General features: G+C 33.1%; 1 protein-coding gene and 1 pseudogene across 2 annotated transcripts in view; both read left to right on the top strand.

Moving 5' to 3' along the window:
* Positions 1-27,737, top strand: part of LOC114324672 (metastasis-associated protein MTA3) — a 131,215-nt gene that overhangs the window by 24,719 nt on the left and 78,759 nt on the right. The gene's annotated exons all lie outside the window — the stretch shown is intronic.
* Positions 14,145-16,698, top strand: LOC126879407 (uncharacterized; annotated as a pseudogene).

The following is a 27,737-nucleotide window of genomic DNA, read 5'->3' as shown; positions in this document are numbered from 1 at the left end:
GAAGCACGGTGACCCTTCAGTTAAATTAGAAATTGAAAAATTTCTGATGTATGCGCTATGGATCGAACCTGAACCGTCGAGCTTGATAGGCCAGTACGTGCCACCGTGCCAGTACCATAGCCTCTGACTCTGAGCAACGGCCGCCACTTATCTTATTTTTTACGAGATATAAAAATCTAGAGTAAACTCAACTTGCCCGTCCAAATCGACCTGATCTGAACTAAATTGACTGTAAAATAATAAATAATCGGGTGGTTTTTGTTGAAGAACATTTTTTAACAAAATTAGAATATAGGTATAATACATAGATACATTTTACATATACCGTATTGTGCATTACCACCAGAAATCAGAAATAATTCACTTCTTTTCCGAAATGGGTTTGGTCTAATAAAAAGTTAATAAATATACATAGATCTAATTTTGAGTGAACTTTATAAACCCCCAGCATAAACAATAATAATATAAACACGGTTATCAACCAACGTTTTGTTTGTTACGTAATATGCCAACAAGCGAGAAGCAGCAGGCACCGGGCATTAACTCAGCGCCGTTGTCAGATCTGTTGCTTTTGCTGTATATCTGACTATATGGCGAAAAATGTCCGCTCTGTTGGAAATTCCATATCACTCTCGGATATTGCGATTTTTTTTTTTTGAAAAAAAAAAGGAAAAGGGTATATTTAAAGTTATCTAATAGCAAAAATTTTATACCGGGGTACTCTTACGTTGAGGATTTGGTCTTATATGTCTTATTTCATCATTAACTATTCTAAATGGGAAATAAGCCACAATTTAACTAAAAACATGATTTTATTTACGTTTCGACGTCTACATCGGACGTCGTTGTCAAAATACAAAATATTAATAAATTAAACAAAAATGTTGTTTCTTAGTAAAAAATTCTTCTAATAATTTAATTTAATCTGACTCATTTATATTGGCAATTCAGACATAATATAAATATTATACATTTTAAAGTAGAAGACTAAGACCAATATTTATGATTTGCGTTCTGGGACGACTTTATTGAAAGATAGTTCATTCGATTACATTATTATTACATTCGTTTTATTTCATATTAGAATCTGCACTTTAGACGTAATTGTACAGGGTGTAACAAAAATGCAGGTCATAAATTAAATCACATATTCTGGGACCAAAAATAGTTCGATTGAACCTAACTTACCTTAATACCAATGTGCACATAAAAAAAGTTACAGCCCTTTGAAGTTACAACATTAAAATCGATTTTTTCCAATATATCGAAAACTATTAGAGATTTTTTATTGAAAATTGACATGTAATATTCTTGTGGCAAATACATCTCAAAACAATAATAACTGTGAAATTTTTACACCCCATAAAAATTTTATGGGAGTTTTTGTGCCCTTGAACCCCCCCAAACTTTTGTGTACGTTCCAATTAAATTAGGTACCATTAGTTAAACACAATGTTTTTAAAACTTTTTGCCTCTTAGTAGGTATTTTTTCAATAAGCCAGTTTTTATCGAGATGCGGCTTCTTTTTTAATATGTTTACATAAAAATTTTATGGGGGTTATGTTTTTATACGTTCCAATTAAATTATTACTGCATTACTATTAGTTACACACAATGTTTTTAAAACTTTTTTGCCTCTTGGTGTTTTTTCGATAAACTAAACGATTTTTTTTTTCGAGATATTAATATGTTTCAAAATATACCTGAAAAATGTAAATTCACAATAAATTTTCATATTATTACCAGGTCTCTATAATCTTACTTACCATGTAAAAATTTATGTTGAATTTTAAAATTGTTCAAATTAACTCGATAAAAACAGGCTTATCGAAAAATTAAAAAAAAAAAACAAAAAGTTTTAAAAATATTTTGTTTAAATTATGGTACCCCAATAATAATTTAGTTGGAACGTACGCAAATATTTGGGGGTTTAAGGGAACAAAACCCCCATAAAATTTTTATGGAGTGCACAAATTTCACTTTTATTTTTTTTAAGATGTTCCTTCCATAAGAATGCCAAATGTACATTTTCAATAAAAAATCTCTAATAGTTTTCAATATATTGGAAAAAATCGATCTTTATTTTGTAACTTCAAGGGGCTATAACTTTTTTATGTGTACATTTTTGTACTAAGGTAAGTTAGGTTCAATCAAACTAATTTTGGTCCCAGAACATGTGATATAATTTATGACCTGTATTTTTGTTACACCCTGTATAATAGGTACGTAAATCAAAAGTTAATTTAATTATATTTATTTTACTACTCTTCTTTCAGAAATTATGATGGAATTTACTCACTGAAAGGTAAATTAAACTGTGGTCCGGATAATGTTCCCAGTTATTTTCTAAAAATATGCGTTTACACTACATATTTGTGTACCGATATGTTTCTTAATTAACCTTTCATTGAAATTAAAAGTTTTTCCATCAATTTGGAAGGATAGCTGTATTACTCTTATTTTTAAGAAACGATTCAGAGAGGATGTGAAAAATTACCGACCTGTGGTTATGCTGTCTTCCATCTGTGAGTTGTTTGAGTTCCTTGTGTGGAAACTATTGATTTGGTATTCTAATTATCTCTTGATCAGTCAACCACATGGTTAAAGGTGTGGAAAATCCACCTTGGATAATTTGATCATATACCAACACGACATTATTTCAGTTTTTGAGAAGAGGGTTCAGTGGATGCCGTATATACTAATTTTTCAAAGGCCTTTCATAACCTTGATCTTTTACTTCATAAACTTCAGCTGTATGGACTTCCATCCTTCTTAATTAAACGGGTTGCTAGTTATATGTGTGACGAGTTCAATGTGTGAAGATAAAATCTTTTGTTTCATCTGCTATATCTACTTTCTCTGGTGTCCCTCAAGGGTCTCATTTGGGACCTTTACTGTTCAATCTTCATTAATGATATAGCTTTGATGATCTTAAACTTTACATTGAGATAACCAGTGTAGCCAATGGTTTTAAACTTCAAGAAGACTTAAACTCATTATATAGATGGTCTGCTTCTAATGCATTATCGTTGAATTTTAATAAACGTTTCAATATAACCTTTCCTAAGTCTAGGTCAAACATTGAGTTGGATTATCAAATACATTCAAATATTTTAAGTAGAGTGAGTGAAATTCGATATCTTGGTGTTATATTTGACTCGTCATTAACATTTGTTGTACACATAAGAGATATTTCAAGTCCAGCTCTGAGTAGCTTGAGATTTGTGACAAGAACCACAAGGGGATTTTCAGTAATGGCCTACGCCTATATGATTCTTTAGTTAACTCCGGTATGTAGTACCCTATCTTATGCCTCAACCTTATTACCAGTGGAAGATTGATTCATTAAAGCAGTGCAGAATAGGTTTTCAAGAGTTTGTTCTTGGAACTTGAGATTGCGATGTAAATATGTCAACAACTTACATATTTCTCCACTGTTTAGGTTAAGGGTCAAGACTGATCTCATATTTCTATATAAGGTTTTGAATGATCTTACGGATTGTTCTGAAATTCTGGAAATGCTTAAGAGACAGGCACAAGGGCAAGGTAAAATGTCATCGTGAGCTTTTAATGAGCTTTATAGAAATGGACTTCATTTGCGTCAACGTGCAAAGATTGCATACGAAAACCGCATTCTTCTCCTTTAAAAAGCATTCTGATTTTTGCCAATAGGACTCTCTGATCAAAAGATATGGAATTTTCAACGCGAAGTTGATAGAAATTTTATTATTAAAAATTGATTTCGCGCTCAATTACATTCAAAATCGCCGGTTGCTTTGAGCGTTTTTCCTGACAGAACGGTTCATTCGACGCAACCATTGATTTTTGTTCAAAATTACCTCAGCTACATTTCTTGTTTAAAACATTTTTTTCTACAGCTTAGAGATTCTTGGTAAATCGTTGTTTCGAGTGGCAAACTTTTTTCCATCTTTTTGGGGTCCCAAAATTAATATTCTCCTCAGATATTTTCTCAGCAAAATTCAGCTTGTTTGTATGATTTTTAGAAGTCTTTTTGATGTCTTGAAACATCTTCACAGTTATTTCTTCCACATACAACTTTTTAAAGGTTTCGAAATTCGTAATTATTAATACCACCTGCAACTCTACCAAAAAATACGTTAATTGCAATTTTTAATTTCATTGCAGTGGCGACGCGTGACTTTTTCTAAAGTGTTACCAAAACCAGAAGTATTTTATAAATATTTTTATATATACAGTGTTCCCATACATCAAAGTTTGTCCGACTAGACACCGAGAATTTTCAGCTTGCTATTAATCAACTTTTTTTGGTACGCGCTATCCAGGTCTATTATAAAAATAGATGAAATACAGAAATAAAATTTAAAAATTAAAAATTTAAAAAACGATATAAAGTATCTACAAACTAAAAACATATTTGTTGTTTTTAGGTAAAATATGTATTATATCACCTTTATACTTTATTAAAAAATCCAAATTGTATAATTAGTATACTAATCAGTACACTCATTTGTCATTTTTAGCCTAAAATATTAAATAATTTTTATTTTATTGATTATACACTACAATGTACTGTATAATCAATATTATTATATGTCATATAATAATGTTGTTGTTAATTAATATATTTCGACAAGTAATTAAAATCGATTAATATGATTTATATAGGATAAAAAGGTATAGATATGTTATCTGTATAGTAAGCAAGTACAGTTACAAGTTATAAAATAATAATTAATAATGCATATTATGCAATAATCGAATCCAAAGAGCCGGTACGGTTAACTAACCGGAGTTTAATCGAGAAAATACCGGCCCTAAGAATAACAGACTTCATAAATGGAATTATAATTATTACCTATAATTATAATAATAATTAAAATTGCTTTATTAAGTCTTGATATTCTTACGGTCGGTATTTTCTGTCCCGATTAGCTAACCGGGACATAAAGTACCTACCGGCCGGACCCTTACCTAGCCGTGTCACCAAATTAAAATTTGGTAACACGAATACTAATCCACAGCGGCTTAAGAGCCATCGTGCCCGCAAAATTTTCAGAAACGATCCAGTCCTCTGACCGATACAAAGATCCTACCATCGTTGCCACTCATAGAAGTGGTAAATAACGGCGCGGCGCACGGTAAGTAAGGGCACAGTATAAAGAGGGAACCTCTATATACTGTGGTAAGGGCGTATTATAATAACGTGCAACCGATTTTACATAAACTCACTGATATTTTCGTGCTTCTAGTTGGCTATTTTACTGAATTAGGTAGATACTATTAACAAATATTTCTATTTTAAAAAAATATAAATGGAATTATTTCGTAGTAGTCATAAAATATTTATTTGCAAATTTTAACTGTTACCAATGGTTACATGGACGCTTCGCCAGTGTTTCATTGCTACAAAACGTGTCACTTTAAAATTGTAGATCCGGCAACAGAGCAACGCTTAACTATCTAATGTTGGAACACGTGTCAATGCAACTCGTACTAGGTATTCGTAGGACAGGAAGAGTAACATCCACATTTAATTTAAATATTTTATTTGATACAATCCGTGAATATGACTGGTTTTAATAATAGAGTTCAATTGGAGGTAGACAATTATATCCATATCCATCTATCTATCGAGTACGTTACGCTAGGCATTAGTCAATAATTGGAGGATGTCTACACTAAGAAAAAAGTAAATTCATTGTGCGAAGCGGAAGTCATATGCTTCGAGCGATGATGAATCACAAATTTAAAAATTTATACAAAATAAAGTCCAGTTTTGTTGTTTTGCGGCCGGATAGTTCATTCGGTAGGATGTCTGCGGGGATCGAATCCCAGCGCCGCACAGTGGTTCCAAATGCTGAAAACGTGGTCATGAGGCGAAAAAAGGAGTCCCCATTTAAGGATTTTCATGTTTACAGTTGTTTTCTCATACTATCCTAGAGTCCTAATACGCAGGTATGAGGAAGAGACTGGATGTATTCTGGTTCACAAATCAGGAACAAGTGGGCCATGTCCGGGGTTATTTTGGCCGGCAGAGAAAGTGAAAAAGAACGCGTATATTGAAAACGCTGCAAAACGTTTTGTAGTTTATCAATTTTATCGCTGTAAAGCAGATTTTTCTTTTTTAAGTATGTAGTAATGTAAGATGCAGCTTAAATCAACATTTATTAACAATAAATGCCTTAAATTTATTAATGTATAAATAGTGAAAATATACTTTAAATAATTAAAATTTTGTAAAGATGCATTCAAAAGCACAAAATTCTGCATACATAATTCTGCGACTAATGTTTATTAATCTTAAAATATATAGTAAGGAGATACAGAATCACTTTGGTTTAGCTGCCTATAACTGCCTATGCATTGCTGGCAGTTGTTTAAATACAAAAGTGGGAAATGACGCATATTACATAATTCTGGCGATTGTTGAGTATGTATGGGCAGTTGTACATGGTTCTGAATATTATACTTCATAAAGAAAATGTATTGGTAATCAGCAGTTTCAAAAGTACCTTATAATATAAAATTTTGAACAAAAATGCGGCTAAAATAAAATTTTCGAATTTCTTTCGTCCATACTGGATCCGCCATTTTGTATAAAAAAAGTAATGTTAGATTTGTAATCAGCCACCTTATCCTACCAAATTTGATAAAAAATTTTCCTTTTTGATTGATATTTTCAATTTCTTTCCGCCATGTTGGATCCGCCATTTTGTTTTTCAGAAAAAATAATGTCAGATTCGTAATCAGCGATGCCAAAAACCCTTAAGAACGAAAGTAATTCCAAAATGTTTAAACAATATACGCTTTTAAAGGTTCATGACCACGTTTTCGGCATTTGGAACCACTGTGCGCCGGCGAGAACATCTCGACATTTTTAAAAATGTCTGGGCCCCACGTCGACTTGGCCTGAATAAAAGGGCGCCGTCCAAAACATATAACGACTCTACCTTATCGACAATAAGTATACGAGAAGTGCAGGGTAATTTAAAGATAGAATTACAAAAAAAAACATATATGTATGTCTTTGTATTCAAAAAACGACTAAGATCCTTTATAAAAGGTATATTTTTAAAAATCCCTAAAATGGGCTACATCACAGAACTAGTTTTCGATTGTATGACCAATCATCATCAGTGCTTGCCTAAAATGCGTATAACCTGATAAGATAATGCAAAGTTTTTAAAATTTTGACTACGGTTTCAAGAAAATTTGTAGGTTATACTCACGTGATTTAACATGCTAACCACCAAAATACAATATTATAAAAATATATGGGTAAAAACCCTTTAAAATTGATCCGTCATGGAAACATAGATGAAATATGTGGAACTTAAACATGGATGTTCAAAATATTCCATGTAATATGCTCTATAGTGCAGTCACTGAAGGTGGATATGAGCTATTACCTCCGATTTCGTTGAACCTCCATCGATTTGCATGAAAATTGGTGAGTGGTTAGAGGATATCTCAAGGAACAAAGGTGACATGGTGCCAACTTGCGCTTTTACCCTGGGGGTGGATGCCACCCCTCCTCGGGGGTGAAAATTATTTTATTAAAAATAACCCCACAATTCAATAGAGGGACAAGTTATAAGCAAAATTTGTTGTATAAAGTTAATAAAATAAATCAAAACTTTTTGAGTTATTAAAGATCAAAGATTTTAATTTTTCGTGAGAAAAATGCATGTTTTTAACCGATTTTTTATAAATAACTCAAAAACTATAAGTTTTTACAAAAAACTTATTATTATCAAAATTGAGGCTAATAAAAAATCAAATAAACTCCTTACTAGAAAAACCTTTCTATGTTAACTAAAAGTAAGTTCTAGGTAATTGAATGTATATTTCTTTCGTCGAGTACCCAAATCTAAGTATTCAAGCTTAAATACCGGCAAAATGATGCATTTTATAACATAAACTTATTAAAAATTTGTCAAAGTTAATAGAAATATCTATCAAATAAGCCCTCGAACAAGTTGATAGCATTAAAATTTATGCATTAAAAATGTTTCAAAATGTATCTTTTAAAAATTTTCCCAAAAAATGTTATTGCTTTTTTTGTAAATAACTCCATTAATTCGTAAGATATCAGGTTCACCTAAAAACTAGTTAAAAGTTGATTCCAAGAGCTATTAAAAAATGCCGAAATTAGTCTTTCCACCTCTCACTTTTTTAACAATAAAAGGTTAAATGGCCCCGGTTACATGGTTCTCGCAGCAAAATTGAAATTTTAAACGTTTCTATCTCGGTTAATTTTTACTCTACGGAAATAGTAAATGGATAAAGTATTTGGAACAGAAAAAAGTAAAATTTAGTTATATAATATCATTTTTTACGTATATTGAGTATTTTTGGTGTTATTATCAAAAGAAAATGAAAAGTACGATAATTTTAAAAATTCTGATTTTTTACTTTATCGTACTACATACGAAGTATGAGTATAATAGATAAAGTTATAGGATCGTGCAAAAATTTTTTTTTCAGATTTCACTTTTTTTCGACGTTTTGAGTCCCCCTGAGTCTAAAAAGCAAATAAAAAAACATGTCGGAAGTATGTACGTACGTACGTATGTACGTATGTCGCCACCGCCCAGCAAAAACTACTGGACCGATTTCTATGAAATTCGGTATGAGTAAGTTTAAGAGAATTTTGTCGAGAAACTAAGCTTTTGAAAAAAATCTCAAAGGGGGCCGAAATAGGGGGGTTATTTGGGGCCCATTTTTGCAAATTTTGACCGAAACGAATGAAATTTAACTTAAAGTTAGCTCATCGATAGATAAATAGAAATACGGAATTTGACATTTCCAAATCCAAAATGGCGGCCAGCATGGCTGACCGCCCACCCGACACATTTCCCTACCAATCTAAAAACTTGTTTAATTTAATTTGAAAAAATATTTATATAGCCTAAAGATGGGGATACAAAAAGAATATTATCGTTTCTCAGAAAAAGTTATGGGTTGCCTATATTTAAGGGGTCAAAATTTGACATAACTTGGAACTAGATTTTCTCAAAAATGTCCAAGGAATTTGTTTATTTTTTGATATATTTTTGATATCCTATCGGTAAATTGAATAACATTAGTCAGATTTCTTAACTCCTCATAGGAGGGGAGTTATGAATTTTTTATAAAAAAATATTCGAGTGCCCGGAACTTCCTCTGTAATAGAAACTAAAATTTGAAATTTGGCAGACATATATAGTACTTTATTATCTATTATCACAATAAATTTTAATAATTTATGGATTCGACCGTTACTTGATGGAAGTTCATTTTATCTCAAGTGAGAAAGGCACTTTGCCGAAACAGCTGTAGTAATAACATAGTTGTAATAAATTTTGTGGAAGTATAGAAAAACAAACGTTTTTCAGTGTTTTATTGTGAGACAATAAATTTTACCTACAATATGGCTTCCGGTTGAACCGGAAATGAAAAAAAATCTTAATCTTTTAGATACGCCCTGTATATTTTTACACATTTTGAAAGAATGCAAAATTACCTTTCCAATGACATAAAACTCGTTGCTGTAACTCAAAAACTCGAAAAGTTACAGAAAATAGAAATTTTGTTAGAATCTTATGTGTGTCCTCTCTCACACGATCATAGCAGAGCATTATTATAGGGCAGTCAATGAGAGTATTTGGCTCCGAATTCCATCCTACTACATCGATGTACTTGATATTTTCACAGTAAGTAGGGAATAGCTCAAGAAACAAAATCTACCCTATATACTATGGAGCTTTTATCTTGGGGCAATTCCCACCCCTTCAAGGGGGTAGAAAATTTGTTGGTCAAAATAAGCATGCAAGTGGCTAGAGAACCTATTTTTAAGTAAAAATTGATCTATACTTTTTTTTGAGAACTCAATACTTTTTGAGTTATGCGTAGTTGAAAATTGGCCATTTTCATTTAAAAATGACACGTTTTCGGACGGTTTTTTGTGAATACCTTAAAAACTATGCATCAAACTAAAAACACTATATAATTTTCTTTTTAGATTATAAATAACAAAGAGATTCGTTCGATATGGTAGGTAAAAAGAGTTTGTTTTTTGGTGCATGCTCAAAGTGCTCATGCTTTTGTAGTGTTTGAAAAGGCCTTTAAAACGAGCACCGTTAAATGTCGGTTACATTCAAACTAAGCGAGATATGGTGCAAACAATTATATTATGACTAATGTACTTTAAGGAAAAATGAGAAGTACATACATTTAACCCCTTATCCACCAGAATTTAAATGCATTGTTTTTCTTTTGCAATACCTCTTAATATAGTGTTAGGTATTTGTACATACTTTCAAAAATTTGGACGGGTTTAAAATGAAAGGTTTTTGAAAAAAATAAGAACAAATTATAGAGCGCATTTTTAAATTTTCTTAAAATTCTTCCTTTTGCTCCATGCAATTCGAAAATAAGATATCCACCAGAAGTGGTGGGAACCGCCCCCATGATAAAAGCGCCATAGTATATAGTATATAGGATAGACTTTGAATTAGGAGATTGGGCTACTCCCAAAATTTCATTAAAATCCATGCAGTAAAATGCAAATATTGTAAACTATTAATTTCTCAGAAAAATGAACTAATTTGAAATGCAAGTATGACTAATATTCTATTGATTTATGCAATAATCTATAGTGTGTCCGAAATATGGCATCGAACATTTTCTCAAATGCAGGAATGAATGATGCGTAGAACCATAAAATATTTTCATGTATACAAGGTGTTTCTAAAATATCAAAATAACGAGTAACTTTGTTATTTTTATAGAATGCCAGTATCTAGTACGATAACGATAATAGATCGGTACGATAAAGTTCTCGGCCGGCCCTTCCGTCCAGCGTTTTTAATTTGTATCTTTTTTTCAAAAATATGCATTCTAAACCGGTGAAAATTGTTGAAATCATTAACTATGTTAACCTAAAGAAATTCTTGTAAGGATTACTACAAATGTCAATTTTTGTGGAAATGGCGTATGTCATGGACGTATGGCGTATGTTTAATTTGTCACTTTTTCCTAAAGAAATCGAAAGGGTTCTCTTATTTTCATCATAACTTGCTTAATTTTGATGCTATTAACTTCTACTGGAGCTCATTTGATAGGTACTCCTAAGTGCTTAACAAGTATATTCTATAAAATGCATCGTTTTCCTGTTATGTAAGCTTGAATAATTAGATTTGAGTACTCGTCGAAAAAAATATACATTCAATTACCCATAACTCACTTTGAAATAACATTAGTTTAGTTCTTTAAGTGGGGAGTATATTAAATTTATTATCTTTAATTTTGTAAATAATAGTTTTTTTACAAAAGCATAGTTTTGGAGTAATACGTGAAAAACAGCTTTAAAACATGCATTTCTTTTAAGAAAAAATAAAATTTTTGATATTTAATAACTCAAAAAGTACTGATTTATGTTAATAACTTTATATAACAAATTTTGCGTATAATTTGTCCCTCTATTGACTTATGGTATTATTTTTAATAAAAAAAAATTCACCCCCGAGAAGGGGTAGCATCCATCCCCAGGGTAAAAGCGCAAGTTGGCATCATGTCAGCTTTGTTCCTTGAAGTATCTTCTAACTCCTCACCAATTTTCATGAAAATCGATGAAGGTTCAACGAAATCGGAGGTGAAAACCTTCAGTGACTCCACTACTAGATATCATCTGAGCTCTAAATTGACATGTTCACATGTTGACTGTCTGGTGGCAAGTGACGATGATGATAGCGGGACTCTTGAACGATGACATGACAGAAATGACAGTTCCACATGAAGTTGAAAAATTAACCTATCAGTTTTGAAGACTCTGCTGTAAAGCTTGTTAAATGAAGAACAGTAACGATAATCACTCCACTGTGATAAATAATAACAAAATAAACTTGATGTTGTAGTTATGAAAATGTATTCACGAAAATGTTGTCAATGGAGGTGGTAGGCAAACCACATTACACAAAAGTTAATCGAAAACTAAAATCGATAATAATAAACCCTATTGTGATTAGACGCAGGATTTAGTAAAGCAATTTTGTGTTGATTTAAAGTTATCGAATTTATTTAACTTGTTGGTAGCTGTTGGAATTTGTGTAAGTTCAAGAAAAGGTTACAGTAGAAGTGACTGAAGTGTAAAAATGTCTTAAATAATCTAGGGAGATATATCATTAAAAAAAAAACTCAGACTTAGACGACTAATTCCTAGGGGCACCCTGCCCATTTATTCTTAACCCGTTTATTCTTACAATGATGTCTTTTAGTTTCATCCCTATTGCTTCGAATTTCATTATCTTACTTTAATCCTCACCATTTTCAACCCTATCTACAGTTGCGTCATTATGCATCTGAAACAAGGTCTAAAATGGCGCCTATTTCAATAACGACGACGCAACTAGCCTGTAATGGCTCAGCCGGAGTAACCTAATTGAGTCCCAGAATTTATAATCCGTCTTTCCAATAGCCGAGTGAGTCCCGAAGATGGGTAAATTGAGTCCAGTGCCTACCTGGGGCTTAGTCGGTGTACGTAATGTTTTCTAGGAATGAGAAAACAATAATTTATTTTATAACATATAATTTTATTACAAAAATGCAATCCTAAAATATTTACAGTAAACAATATAACCACATTTACATGCTAAATATGTGCTAAGTAAGGTATTTAAATGCCAGTCTATGTATATGTATGTTTTTTTCTATTTGGCAATAAGAAGAAAACCAAAGGTATATAATGATCTTCTTTTAGATCGTGGATGGAGAACTTTTGCATAAAAAACTTTGAGCAATATTCAAAAGTTCAATTGCTGTTGTAATAAAACAATAATTTGGTTTTTGTATGTCGTTTACCATTAGAAATCCTCCTTTTTGTTGGTATTCACTGGAAATGTTTTAATGTTCATGAGTTTCTTCCATACTTTTTGGCAATTTAGGCAGAAGAGATCATCGGGCGTTATACATATTTTTCTGACCAATTCCACATCTTTGGTAGCTAAGGTACTAATATTGCCATTTCGTAATTCCTCATGCAAAATTTTCATATCCCCCATTTTCATAGATCGTTCACTGATATCTTCTACGGTCTTTCACTTCAAGGAGTTACTAACATTTGACGATTGAGTACATCTTCGTTTAATTAACTATGATTGTGGTCATCCATAATTTCCGTCACTACGTTGTCCTCTTGGGTTTTTAAAAATGCTTTACAATTTTCTTTCGTCTGCGCACAACAAATCCAACGCTTGCCGTCATTTTTTAAATAATTTTGAAAACGATGTTTGAAGCCATTCAACACAATCAATTATTGTTTTTCTTTTTCACTAAGAACGATTTTCATTGGCAATCAACTTAACACTGTATCGTATACAGATAGATCGCACTAAATATTTTGTGGTATACATATTACTTTTTATTTGATTACCATAAATGCATAACCAATAAAATACTTACAAATTAAAAAGCTATTAAAAGGTAATTAGAAAGATTACGATGCCCGGGACTCAATTCGACCATCTAAATATTTTGACCCTTCTTAATTCATGTATACGGGACTCAATTTACCTATGCCCGGCTCAGCACATAGTTACAGTTCAGTCGCTTTTGTATCATCTGTACACAATATTTTAGAAGTTAATTACGCAATAAACAGGAATTGACAAAATTTGCAGTTACATCATTCTTCCGGACCGGCAATATCACTCAGCCATGAAAGTTTCTTTCGACCAATCCATCTCTTTCCCTCCATTTCTCCTTGTATTATAAGACGAAGTAGATGGTACTTAGGTCCTCTAATAAATTATATGACCCAAGTATTCTGTTTTTCTCCTCTTTATGATTTTTATGAGCAGACGTTCTGCATTCATCATTTGAAGAACATCTTCAATGCAAGTGTGCGAAATCCACGATATCTTTAGGATTCGTCGATAGGACCACAATTCGAATGCTTGAAATAATTTGTTTAGCTTTATGGTTTTTAGCAACCATACAATAGGATATACCACACATAACATTTCAGAAAATATGATTACTGACTCTTCATTGGTTCGCATTTTAAATGTTTTTTTTTTGTATTGCGACGGCACGACACACTGACGTCTTAAGGTACTTATCCATACGTTGGTGCTCCGTGCTCTGTGTAGCAGTTCCACATAGTGTAGTGGATAAAGGCTCCCCCAAACCAACGCGAATTATTCGCAGCGGATTCGTGACGGAAAGTTCGCAGTCGAATTCCTGACGGAATTCGTAAAGAACTTCATATTGAAGCGAATATATTCGCGTCATACTCGTATGTGTCTGGTATTGAGAAGAGTTGGTGACAACGAAAAACAAAGAATACTACTCAGTGATCTCAATTCTTCACAAAAATGTATACATCATCAGATGAAGAAGAAGCTCTTGTAATGTTAGCAATGGAGGACGACAATTCAAGGTAAAATTATTATCTATAGTTATCCTAAAACAACAATATGGACTATATTATGAATTTAATCTTAGGAAAAGAAGAAAATGGGTTCATGATATCAATCTAGAAAGACTGAAATGTGGGGAATATCACACGCTGATGCCTCAATTACGAAAAGACGATAAAAGATGCTACATTTATTTTAGAATGACAATAGATTGTTTCGATGAACTGTTGCACCTTGTAGAAAATGATATTAGAAAATCAGACACGAATTACCGAGAAGCTATTTCTCCCGAAGAACGGTTGGCCATAACATTAAGGTAAGAAAATGAAAAAAAAAAAAACTGCAGGCATTATTTATATAATTAATTTACTACAGTAAAAGAGAATAAGGATCAAAATAACTCTAAAATATACTTTATGTATTGTAAGGGTCAAAGGAATTGACATAGTTGGAAACTGATGGATTATGAGAAGCTGCTTGGTTGCAACTCTGCGCCAAGTTGTGTAGTGTAATATAATTATTTTCACAATTCACTTCATAGAACCCAGAAGTATTCGATTGTTTAGGTAATGCAGTGTCATTTGGTGAAGGTAGGGATACAACCGAAATACTTCCGACGGAAGAGGGGTTTTGATAGGTGTCTGTACTTTCAGCTCTAGATTGATGGCTATTCAAAGAACTTTCCTCCAATTGAAGCAACTCCTGCTCCATGATAACTTGCGCAATCTTCATTTTTGTTTCAATTTGCCTTCTAGGAGAGAAAGATTTTACCGTAGAAGCATGAGCCAAAAACAGTTGATCGGTAGCATCATGCACTACTCTCTTTTTGCTCTCAAAATAACTGATCATATCTTTCACAGATGTGGATGGCTCAGAATTGCGTTTTCTGTTTGTTCTGCCTGTAGAAGGAGTTTCATTTGAAAGAGTAACCCTAGGAGCTTCATTTCGAGTAGGTTTCGATGAGGAGGGTTGAATCTTATTCTGGGAATCATCTGTCTGAGTTGTTAGTAGATTTTTACTACACGTTGGTTTCTGTACTGCGGAATTTTCATCCGTTAATATATTTTCGGGTGATTCTATATTTGGGAATGCTTCAGATTCTTGTGTATCAACATCTGTGACATTGGATGCAGTCTTAGCAAAATTTAGGAACGGTTTGAACGATTCCATATGATCTGCCCATATCCATTTTTTTTTATCGCTTGCCGCTTGTCCAGTTCTAGTTTTATTAGTTCTTATGTACTTAGCGTACGTATCGCGCAGATTCCTCCATTTTTTTTTAATCTCATCCCCTGAAACAAAATACTCTTTTTTAGGTATCTGGCTACCGGAGATACATTTTATACAATAGGCCATAGTTTTAGAGTCGGGTTTTCGACTGTAAGTGCCATAGTTGTAGAAGTTTGTGAAGCTTTATGTAGAAATTTGCAACATATTTACTTGCCCGAACCAACTACAGAAATATGGAAAAAAATCTGAAGAAGGTTTTAGAAATACCTGGCGATTCCCAAATTGTATTGGTAGCATCGATGGCAAGCATGTTACTATCAAGTGTCCAGACAAAACAGGATCTAATTATTGGTGTTATTTGAATAAGTTTTCTACAGTATTAATGGCTATTGTTGGCCCAGATTATAGATTCATTTCAGTTGATATTGGCGGTTTTGGTAAAAACAGCGACGGTGGAATATTCGAAGCTTCCAACATGGGAAGAAGATTTGAAACAAATCAGATGGGTGTACCTGAGCCAAAAAATCTCCCAGGCCAGAATGAACTTTCCCCCCATGTCTTAATTGGAGACGAAGCCTTTGCACTAAAACCATACTTGTTGAGGCCCTTTCCATACAGTCAAATCAGAACAGATATTTCCAAGGAAAATTATAATGTGAGGCTCTGTAAAGCGAGAAGAGTAGTAGAAAACGCTTTCGGAATATTAGCACAAAAATGGCGTATATTCTACAGACCAATGGAAACAAAAATTGATACTAGTATTCTCATTGTGAAAACTGCATGTATTTTGCATAATTTTCTAAGGACAAAAAAATGTGATGATAGATTCATAGAACTTTTAGATCCACCAGAGCCTGAACTTGGAGCATTTCAAAATTTGGACAATGACCCAAGGAGAGCTGCAAGACTGGCATTTTCTGTTCGAGAAAAATTTGCCACGTATTTTAATTCAGGACTATGAATAAATTGTTCACGATGAAAATAATGGACTCTTCTTGCAGTAAATATAGTATTGTTTAGGCCTCTGCTTTTCTTTAGTCTTAGATGTAGAAAAATAAACCAATACAAATCGTAAAACTACTCACCATTTTCGTCTATTTCTTCTCCTATTCTAGTCCAAATCTTGTCCTTTTTCCTTACATTTTTATAATCTTCATGAGAAAGGTCATAGAGAATAGGATACTTTCGAACCAACTCAATAATTCTCTCCATTTTCAATTTTTTCACATGCGAAACCACTGCGAAACTGATAAAAACGCTGTGGGAGTGCGAACTAAGATTCCGGACGAATAAATACGCAGACAAAACGCATGCCCGAACGACGAAAATCGTACTTGTCTGAACTTGTATACTTACCACAGTGGAAACAATTCAATGCGAATCGTATGAGGTACGGAATTCCGCAGGTAATGCGAATTTTCCGCGTTGGTTTGGGGTAGCCTTAAGTTGGTGCTCGTCGCTCGGCGCTCACCCTCTTCGTTTCAATCGGTTTGTGGTTTATATGTAGAGAAACGCATGCCGTATCCATTTGAGCAGCTACACGGAGCACCAACGTATGGATACGTACCTTTAGCTTTTCTTTGGAATGAACATAGAATAGTTAAGTGCTATCAATATTGAACAGTCTTGAATATTGGCGATTTTCGGGCGGAGAGAAAACTACTTGATAAATAAAACGTATTGTTATAAATGTATAACTAATTATAAATATATGTAATAATGAAAACCTGGTATGTAAAAGGCTAAAGGATATTTATAAAGAAAGAGAAGAATAATAAATATTCTTACACTAAATTGACATAAATCTTGTTCCGTCAATTTTAAAATCTAATTTAATATTTTCATACATATCTGTTAATTTTTATCGTTTAATTGTTAATGTATTATTTGTTATTGTTCATTTAAAGATTGGAATGTTAAAGACTTATAAAACCGATTTTCTTTAATGTAAATATTGTTTTTATAATTGTATACAAAACTAATAAATTTTGTTCTTTAAGGAGAAAAAACGGTGTTTAGTCTATGTCCTGAGTTTCCAGAGTTTCTACATTATATATATATATATGTGCAAATAACATTAAAAATATCAGTCCAATATTGTGGACACCTATCATAATCCGTATAACGCTTTTCAGTTTACCGATTCACTTGTTACTTCATTCTGTTTACCATGACTAAGCATGAAAACGTCGAGTAGATTTTGATCGCTGCTTGGAGTACCCTACTTTTTTAGGGATTGTTTGAATGCAGATGTTAACATAATCCGGTTCAACACCCCATCGTGTGCATCACTATTACAAGTTGTGTTGACCCATTTCTGAAACTCGAATAACTCGATATAAATATAGGTTGTACACCAAAGGAGCATGTGTGAAACTGAATTAAAGATTTATTAAAATTAGCGGATTATTTTTTTTTTGATAAGGGCTTGTTCATATAGGGCGGTTTGCCAACGTCGACGTCGCGGTTTACCTGTTTCCCCCTGTTTTTCTTGACTTCAAAGGCGGCATTAGGGTGAGATCAAGTAAAATAGGGGGAAAACAAGTAAATCGCGGCGTCGACGTTGGCAAACCGCTCTTATATGAACAAGGCCTTAAGATTGTTTAGTTTTAATCATCGTAAATTATCGTAAAGGATTCGTACCTTATGTACTCGCTTAGATCTTGGGCTGAAACGATAAACACATAATGGTCTAAGAGAGCAACGTTTTCGAGAAACCATTTTAAGACAGCTGATTCTTTCATATATTGTTCCCTATGCTTCCTCGAACACCGTACTGGTCATCTGGCTGCTGATATAGGTTGCGTTCATTACTGCGCAGCACACCTGTACAGGTAAATACAAAATCAGGGTGATTGATTAGTGTGATAAAGCTTAGTAGATCCACTATAGTAATAGATAGCAATAAAAGTTAATAATAAAACTGTTCGCTTTTAACGTTCTCGCGCAAAGACGACTAGATATGAACCAAGATCTCTATGTCTGCTTTATAGATTATTAAAAGGCTTTTGATAGAGTACGACATCAGAAACTCATAAAACTTTTAAAAGAGAAGAATGTGGACAGTCGCGATATACGTACAGTGACCATATCTTTTTAAAGAAAAAAAAGTACAAAAAACAAAAATGTATTAAAAACGCAAAATGTATCTTGTTATTGGACAAATCTAACTTTTTGGCATTAAAAATAAATAAACTATGTAGCTAAACATAAAAAATTATATCAATTAAACTAAACATAACACATTACATTAACTTTTAAAAAGTTACAAAACCTGTAATTAAGAGTTTTTAAATGAGGGACCTGGAATAGCCTCATCTTCTTCCGGTTTTTTGCATCATTCATATTTTTCTGAACTTAAAATTTAAGAAGGTCCGGCTTCGACTGAAGTAAATGAAACATTTCATACAAATCTCATCAAAATTTGCGTACACCAGCATCGCTGCCTTGAGAGTGGATATGGACATTTGTGACTTTTCCGACGTCCAATAATAATTATTTATTACAGAATTTAATAGCCGCACTAGTACCCGGAAGACAAAAAATAAATTCGCATAATATTTGTAAGTTTTTCAGTTTGAATTGATCTACACACTTAAAAACTTTAAGCCATCGATCCTGACTATTTTTTTCTTCTCTGTTCCACTCAGCAATTTTTTCACTTGTAGCCACGTCTTTCAAAATTCCCAGTTCGTCAAAGAGTTGATCTTCGTTTAACATGGTTGCCTTGATATACAATTTAAAAGCTTCGAGAGAATAACAAACTTCGTTCCATGTTATTTCACTTTTTATGCGGGCTCCACACTCTCGCCGAAGTCGATCGAGGTTCAACAAGTACGAGAGTGTAGACGGCCACCTTGTGTAACTTTGCCTCACTTCGTTCTACTTCCATTCTCTGTCGGTCTGGTCAAAGGGATCTTTGTCGGTATCGCACCGATCTTTGTCGGTATCGCACTTCCTCGCGAAGTAGAACGAGTGTGTAGTGACGGTACTTCGGACTTCGGTCAACTTTGGCGAAGTAACTTCGCCGAGAGTGTGGAGCCCGCTTTAGATCTATGCTTTTGAATAGTTTAAATTCATGAAAATTTGTACTCCAGTTTTCTAGGTAGGTTACACATTTTGTGTAAAAATGTTTCACTTGTGCAGTGAAGTTTTGTGTACGACCACCGCACCATAAGCCTGGTGTCTCACACACTTAAAATGTTTTTAAAGATCATTCATAAACGCATTTACCAAACACTTGATATGGATATTGAAGAAACCCACTTTGGATTTACACTACTAATCCAGAGATGCTTGGATGTGAACCAGGATATGTACGTCTGTTTCATAGATTACAACAAGGCTTTCGATAAAGTCCGCCACAAAGAGCTAATGGACGTCCTCAAAGCAAAACAATTACAATACAATGACCTTTGAATTATAACAAATCTATATTATAAACAGCAGGCACACATACGCATTAACGAACACAGATCAGAAGAGTTCGAAATTAAAAGAGGAGTGCGACAGGAGGGTGTGTATTGTCACTACTACTATTAAATGCATACTCTGAAGAAATTATGAAAAAAGTTCTTGAGGGAGAAATAGCAGGAGTAAAGGTACCTAAATGGAAGGCCAATTAACAACATTATATATTATGCTGACGACACTATCATAATAGCGGACAACCTCCAAGACCTCCAAAAGCTAATGAATAAGATAGTTGAGTATGGAGAACAATATGGATTATCAGTAAACATCAAGAAAACTAAATTTATGAGGATATCAAAAACCCAAAATAATGATAAAAGCCTGACAATTAAAGGTAAAACTTTAGAACAAGTTGAAAACTACAACTATCTGGCACAATAATTAATCACTCCAAAGAAATCAAAGTTCGAATAGAGAAGGCAAGAACCAACTTAGAACAAGAATAAAATGAGAAAGGTAGTTTGTGCAAGAGAACTGAAATAATTAAGATGTGAGAGTTAGGCTAGCAAGGTGTTATATTTTCTCGACTCTGCTTTACGGGATAGAAGCATGGTCAATTAACGCGAAAACTACTAAAAAGGTGGAAGCATTTGAACTGTGGGTGAAGGTACCTGAAGATAGCATGGACCGAGCCTGTAACAAACAACGAAGTCATGAGAAGAGTCAACAAAAGAATGGAAATATTGGAAACCATCAAGACACAAAAGCTGCAATACCTGGAACAGTATACAAAGAAATTTGTTTAAAAGTAGTAAAACATAAAAATATTCATTTTTTAGAAAAAATAAGTACATTCGCGTGTCCTTAGAAAGGTTTTAAAGTACATTAGGACAATATTTAAAAATAAGTACTGTCCTACTTAAATAAGTACATATGGTCACCGTAGATATACGGGTTATTGTCAATCTGTACTGGAATCAAAAAGCAACGGTAAAAATCGAAAATGTCGAAACCTCGGTCGAAACAGAGGCCATAAAAATCAAGAGCGGTGTTAGACAGGGTTGCGTGTTGTCTCCATTGTTATTCAATCTGTACAGCGAAGCTATTTTTAAGGAAGCAATATCAGAGGAAGAACAGAGTAATCAATAAACGGAAAAATCTTGAACAACATAAGATTCGCAGACGACACCGCTATTTTTGCAGACAGTCTATATGCACTGCAACTATTAGTAAATAGATTACATCAAGTCAGTATGGACTATGGACTACAAATGAACGTTAAGAGGATCGGTACGTATTTTCGGCTGCAATGCTATTCAAATGGGGATTCATTTTTTTCGAATCCTGAGAAAACTAATAAGTATTTTTGAAAAATTTAAACGCAGAATGAAAGATTACGTTATTAGCGAGGGCCGACAGTCCCTGAGAACTTCTATAATGTTTATTTTAATAAGTTACAGGGGTGAAAAACTAAGAGAAAATTTAGTGTGATTTTTAATTTCAAATATATCATTCAAAATCAACTTTTTATTTATTCTAAGGGACTTTCGGCCCTCGGTAATAATTTAGTCTTTCATTCTGCGTTTAAAATTTTCAAAAATATTTATTGGTTTTTTCAGGATTCGAAAAAAATGAACACAATGCCGTGGTAATATTTTCCAAATCTATCTTTGTCTTACAACGCACTCAGCCGAATATATAATTGTCAGCATATATTGTCAGTCAGACACTGACAATCAGTGACAATTTTAAATATTTGACATTGCATCGAAAATATGTTGAGTTATTGATTAAATATTATTGATATATAGTGTATTTGATAAATAATTGATTTAAGACGTGAACTTAATAAAAAGTTATTTATTGTGTATTATTTGTGGAAGATCCAAGCAGAGAATACATCAGGATAATATATTCTGTGATCCAAGTATTTTGTTGTTAAAGATGTTCAAAATTGTAAGCGTTCCATAACAATATATTATTAAAAAATCACTTTAACACTTTTCCTCTTTTCTCGATTGAGTATTAGTCTTTGTTGTACAAATAAATTATTATAATCACTGAATACATAGTTAGTGAAAAAATTATCACATTTATTAACTGAATTAATAATTTGCAATTATAAGAATAACAGTTATCCAAGAACATTCAAAGCCCATCTCTTTAAATTAATGATGACATTTTCAAGTAGAATGACATTCTAGTAATGTTTACATATCCATACCAGTGTGAATTTTACTACACGTAATTTGCCGTGTAAAGACAGAAAAAGTAGGGATACACGTAAAATATTTGCGAATTATGTACCCATAGCCTTAAGAAAACCAAGTTCATGATTATTTCTAAGCAACATACAGTAGGAAGGTTGGATATCGAGGGAAAACAAGTAGAAAGAGTGAATAACTACAAATATCTGGGAACCTGGGTAAATGAAAACAATGACCGGGGTAGAGAAATCAGGACACGCATTGAAATTGCAAGACAAGCATTTATAAAAATGAAAAAGATGTTTATTAGTCGAGACCACCCTCTGGAGCTGAGGATAAGAGCCTTAAGATGCTACGTGTTCTATGGAGTTATGGAGTGGAAAGCTGGACACTAATAGTAGAAAATATAAAGAAGTTGGAAGCCTTTGAGATGTGGTGCTATAGAAGGATTTTGAAAATACCATGGATCCAACGAGTTACAAATCCAGAAGTGATAAGAAGGCTGCAAAAGGATTGCGAGGTCATAAAGAACATCAAAACAAGGAAGCTAGAATATTTAGGCCACATTACCAGAGGTGCGAAATATGAGATATTAATGCCTGGTTGCACCAACAGATCTTAAGCTCCAGCTTAGCTAAGCTCTACTTATAGATAGGGCCTCCTTGAGTATCACTTACGTTGCAGCATAATTTTAGATTCTTACCTTATTATCAATTATATCTATTATTATATTATGGTATTCTTATTGTAATATATTATAATTATATTATATTAATTCTTATGATATTCTCGACTTAAGCTTAAAATCTTTTGGTGCAACCGGGCATTAGGCTCATAATGCAAGGTAAAATAAAGGGTAAAAGATCTATAGGTAGAAGAATTTCCTGGCTCAGAAACTTTAGAGAGTGGTATTGTCCTTTTCATGATCATTTTTCAGTGCGTAACAAATGATAGGAAAAAGGGTAAGTCCGTGATAATACACATTTATGACATTTATTCTAACATGACATTTTAGTTAAATCTGACAGTTGTCACATTTTATTTTCAATTTGGAATAAAAACCAATCAAAAGTGTTTCTTGCATTTATAAAATGGTATTTTCTTTGATTTGTATAGTCTTATAAATTATACAGATTATATTTGTAATATTATTATCTAATTTAAAAAAAATTATTTTTTATTATGGCGCCATCTATCGACAACTACAATAACTAGAATATAAATGTTATAAAAATGTCACCGACGAAATGTAATCACCGACGTGCCTTTTTTTCTGTCACACAATTTAATGCGTTAGAAAGAAATCGAAAAACTGTGACGCACTGAAAGATGATCATGAGAAATACTGTATAGTTGCAGCTTAGTAGATCTTTTCAGAGCAGCCGCCAATAAGGTATGGATAGCAACCTCCGATAGGAGAAGGAACTACAAGAAGAAGAACAAAACTTGTAGCCAACTTTGAGCTTCACATTACAAAATTAGTTAGAATGTTACAGGGTGTTGGATAACACAGTGGCAGACCAAACTTATGTTTTTTTTTAATGGAACACCCTATATTTTCTTTATATTCGAAATCCTGTTAACTTCTCCATCACAAAAATATAAAGGTTTGTTATGTTATAGGTACAGGGTATTTACAAAGTTATAACCAATGTTCTACGAAAATCGTAATAGGTTCAGCTCCCTGTATAAATAAAAATAAGCACAACAGCAATGGTTTATTGGTGCCATATTTTTTTGTTGATTGTCAAAATTTATAAAAATGGTTGATATTGCTAATTTTCTTTATATCAAATACAGGGTGAGTCAAAACAGAAGTACATACATTATTTTCTCAGTAATTTTAAATAGAGTTAGAAATTAGAACCACGAAAAGATGTAATGAATATAAATATCTCGGATCTATAATATCTAAAGAAGGCACTACCAAAAGAGACATCGAAAAGAGAACGCAGCAGGGCAAAAAAGCGGTAAACATTCTGAGCTCTCTACTGTGGTCTAAAGATATAAGGCAAGAAACGAAATTGACAATCTATCGTACCTTGGTAGAGCCTATTATGACTTATGGGGCAGAAGTTTGGCAGATGACAAAAAAAGATAGGAAAATATTAGAAGTAGTAGAAATGGATTATCTAAGGAGAGCGTGTGGTATATCTAAAAAAGATCACATCAGGAATGAAGATATTAGAAGGAGGACACATACTGTATATTCCAGTGTAGATAAAATTGAAACTAGACAACTAGTGTGGTATGGTCACGTGAAACGAATGAATGAAGATAGATGGCCAAAGAAAGCTTTAAATTACATACCACACCAAAGAAGAAGAAGGGGAAGACCTTCAGTTGCCTGGGAAGAAAATGTACGGCACATCATGAAAGATAGAGCCATCAAAGAAGACGAATGGATGGATAGAAAACGATGGCGGTCGAAATGCGAGAAGCGGCAGAGGCTGTAGCAACCTCGCTGATAGATAGATTTTAAATAGAACACCTTAATTAATAACTTTCACTGAAAAATGAAAATATCTCGAAAACTAACAAATTTAGGCATAGGGAATATTATACAAAAATTTAAGTAGGGTAATGATACTTTTCGATGGTGATATAAAATACAGGGTGTTCCATTCAAAATTTCTGAGAAAAGAATATACTTGCGTTTTGACTCACCCTGTACTCGATATAAGGAAAATTAGCAATATCCATAGACCATTTTTATAAATTTTGACAATCAACAAAAAAATATAGCACCAATAAACCATTGCTGTTGTGCTTATTTTTATTTATACAGGGAGCTGAACTTGTTACGTCTTTCATAAAAAATTGGTTATAACTTTGTAAAAGCCCTATATAACATAACAAACCTTTATATTTTGTGATGGGAAAGCTAAGAGAATTTCGAATATAAAATAAAATATAGGGTGTTCCATTTAAAAAAAAAACATAAGTTTGGTTTGCCACTATGTTATCGAACACCCTGTAACATTCTAACTAATTTCGTAATGTAAAGCTGAAAGTTGGCTACAATTTTTGTTATCAACTTTTATTGCTATCTATTACTATAGCGGATCTACTGAGCTTTATCACACTCATCGATCACCCTGTATATTGAATTTAAATTATGTATTTTAGGACGAAACATTTTTTTGTCATTACTTTTTAAACCACAAAAATGTCTGGCAATTATAGTTCATATTTCTAATAATGTTTAAAAAGTAATGATAAAATCATTTTTCGTCTTACAATAATTTTAAAATTCGATTTGTTTACCTGTACAAATGTTATATATGCAGTTATAAACGCAACCTGTATCAGCAACCAGATGGTCGGTACGGTGTTCGAGGAAGCATAGGAAGCATATAAAATATTAAAGAACCAATTTTGTCTTGAAATAATTTTTTTCCGACGTTGCTAGCTCTTCGTCCATAAAGAAGGTGAAATTAGAGGCTTCTCTGGTGACATTAGTTTTAATTTGTATTCTTTGAAAATTTATTATCATGGTTTATTTCATTGTATCAATTACAAAAAAGAAACAGGTGATAGGAGCATTGAATTCTACATTATGGCTGAAAACCATAATACGATCGGTTAGTACTTTTCTTAAGTACAATCAAAACCTTGGAAGGAGATACAACTTGGAGATTCAACTCATTATGCAGGGAAAGATTCAACGAAAAAGAAGCATAGGGAGACACAGAATATCGTGGCTGCCCAACTTGAGAATGTTACATATGTACATCAAAGGAACTTTAGAGCAGCTGTCTCTAAAGTCCGAATAACTATGATGATTGCCGACCTCCGTCGCGGAGATGGCACTTAAAGAAGAAGTACTTATAATTCAGAAACTTGGTAATAGAAATGGACTTTGGAGGAGAGTAACAAGGAGATCTGGACTGGAGTATATTAGAATCCGAGAAATCAGAAAGCAAGAAGTGGAAGTAGAAGAAACGATAATACAGCGTAAGAAAAGTAACAGTTAATATGGTTATGGACACGTAAGGCGAATGGGAGAGGAAGGACTCCCAAAGAAGATATTGAAAGGGATCCTACCGAGAAGAGAAAACGAGGCAGTCTACCTAAAGCATGGCTATACACCCAAGCAATATCAGAAAGAAATTTAAATGAAAAGGACTGGCAGGATAGGCTGGCTTGGAGACAGCGAACTCAAAGGCGTACGCTTATTACACCAAAATTGATTGTCAATTTTTTTGTTTGTTTTACTTTATCGTACTACATACGCAGTATGAGTATAATAGATAAAGTTATAGGATCGTGCAAAAATTTTTTTTTCAGATTTCACTTTTTTTCGACGTTTTGAGTGCCCCTGAGTGTAAAAAGCAAATAAAAAACATGTCGGAAGTATGTACGTATGTCGCCACCGCCCAGCAAAAACTACTGGACCGATTTCGATGAAATTCGGTATGAGTAAGTTTGAGAGAATTTTGTCGAGAAACAAAGCTTTTCAAAAAAAACCTCAAAGGGGGGCCGAAATAGGGGGGTTATTTAGGGCCCATTTTTGCAAATTTTGACCGAAAAGAATGAAATTTAACTTAAAGTTAGCTCATCGATAGGTAAATAGAAATACGGAATTTGACATTTCCAAATCCAAAATGGCGGCCAGCATGGCCGACCGCCCACCCGATACATTTCCCTACCAATCTAAAAACTTGTTAAGATAAATTTAATTTGAAAAAACATTTATATAGCCTAAAGATGGGGCTATAACAAGAATATTATCGTTTTTCAGAAAAATTATGGGTTGCCTATATTTAAGGGGTCAAAATTTGACATAAATTTGAACTAAATTTTCTCAAAAATGACTCCAAGGAATTTGTTTATTTTTTGATATATTTTTGATATCCTATCAGTAAATTGAATAACATTGGTCAGATTGGTTAACACCTCATAGGAGGGGAGTTATGAATTTTTATAAAAAAATATTCGAGTGCCCGTAACTACCTCTGTAATAGAAACTAAAATTTTAAATTTGGCAGACATATATAGTACTTTGTTATCTATTAGCACAATACATTTTACCCACAATGTGGCTTCCGGTTTAACTGGAAATGAAAAAAAAAAATCTTAATTTTTTACATACGCCCTGTATGTTTTTACATATTTTGAAAGAATGTAAAATTATTTTTCTATTGACATAAAACTCGTTGCTGTAACTCAAAAACTCGAAAAGTTACAGAAAATTGAAATTTTGCTAGAATCTTGTGTGTGTCCCCTCTCACGCGATCATAGCAGAGCATTATTATAGGGCAGTCAATGAGGGTATTTGGCTCCGAATTCCAACCTACTACATCGATGTACTTGATGTTTTCACAGTAAGTAGGGAATAGCTCAAGAAACAAAATCTACCCTATATACTATGGCGCTTTTATCTTGGGGCAATTCCCACCCGTTCAAGGGGGTGGAAAATTTATTGGTCAAAATAAGCATGGAAGTGGCTAGAGAACCTATTTTTAAGCAAAAACTGATCTATACTTATTTTTGAGAACTCTAA

The sequence above is a fragment of the Diabrotica virgifera genome, chromosome 2, assembly GCF_917563875.1.
Source record: "Diabrotica virgifera virgifera chromosome 2, PGI_DIABVI_V3a".
Lineage (NCBI taxonomy): Eukaryota > Metazoa > Arthropoda > Insecta > Coleoptera > Chrysomelidae > Diabrotica > Diabrotica virgifera.
The sequence above is the reverse complement of the archived record's forward strand: the minus strand, read 5'-3'. Positions and strand labels throughout refer to the sequence as shown.